This window comes from Centrocercus urophasianus, unplaced genomic scaffold, assembly GCF_019232065.1.
Source record: "Centrocercus urophasianus isolate 14NV4802_14NV808 unplaced genomic scaffold, USGS_Curo_1.0 seq_10, whole genome shotgun sequence".
NCBI classification, from domain to species: Eukaryota; Metazoa; Chordata; class Aves; order Galliformes; family Phasianidae; genus Centrocercus; species Centrocercus urophasianus.
In genome coordinates this window covers 86,794,350-86,795,385 of record NW_024884142.1, presented here as the reverse complement: position 1 = coordinate 86,795,385, position 1,036 = coordinate 86,794,350, and positions in this window count along the sequence as shown.

The following is a 1,036-nucleotide window of genomic DNA, read 5'->3' as shown; positions in this document are numbered from 1 at the left end:
TAAATACTTTAGACTTTACTTATTTGATACATCTGATAAACAGTGGAGTAATTGCCCAGAGATTTCCACTAGACTTCACTGAAATATTTAACACTAGCATGAATGGAACCTTAGCAAATATGTTAGCAGAAGTTGTTTTCCATCTGTAATATCTGCTGCTGTGGTGATGCTGGGGCTATTGCATGTCAGCAGGTTTTACACTAGATGGATTCTGTTTCAAAATAATCACTTGCACGTGGCCTTTTTCCTCGATGCTAACAGCACTTCAGCTCTGTGATGGAAAGGCTGATGAAGTGGAATTTAGAGTGTGTCCAGCAGTACCTCTGGAGCTGCTGTCTGGCCATGGGTGAGCTGCTGGGCGTTTTGGGAGAGCCAAAAAAACCAATTTGAAAATAATGGTAGAGATCAGGTCATAGCCCCTCATCTTGATGCTTAACTTTCACTCTGTTCTAACAGAAAAAGCCAGGCTTAGTTGGCCGCAAACTTTGCATTATACAGCACTGCTTCTTTCTCCTCAGAAAGTTCTTCCATCTCTTCTGAGAGCAACCATAAAGGCCTACCAAGCATTCCCAGTGCATTTTAAAATAATTTATTTCTGTTAAAAGACTTCAAGCAGTTCATAGTAAATCATTTTTAAAACCTACCGAGCTCTTTACTCTTTATGCTGATTTTTTATTTACACTGTTCATTCCATTCCCTTTCTGTCCAGATTGTGGTCAGCTTTGAGAGTCCCATAACAAGCAATACTACAATAAGCCCCTGATTTTCTTTTGCCTTCAAGCAGTGCTGCAACGCTAAGAAAGGGGTGTGTGGGTCAGGTGTCTTTTTCAAGCAGTTACTACAAGGCTGTTTTCCACTTAAATATTTATATTATCGTTATAGTGTTTTTTAAACCATTTTTGTATGTTGTTTCTTTTTAATGAAAAAGATTTCAGTAGGAAAGAAAGAGAAAATGCAGTTCTTTGTGTATTTGACTCCAAAGCAGAGCACAAAGGAGTATTTTTCTTGATGGCAGAGGCTAAATTATGTAATTTCC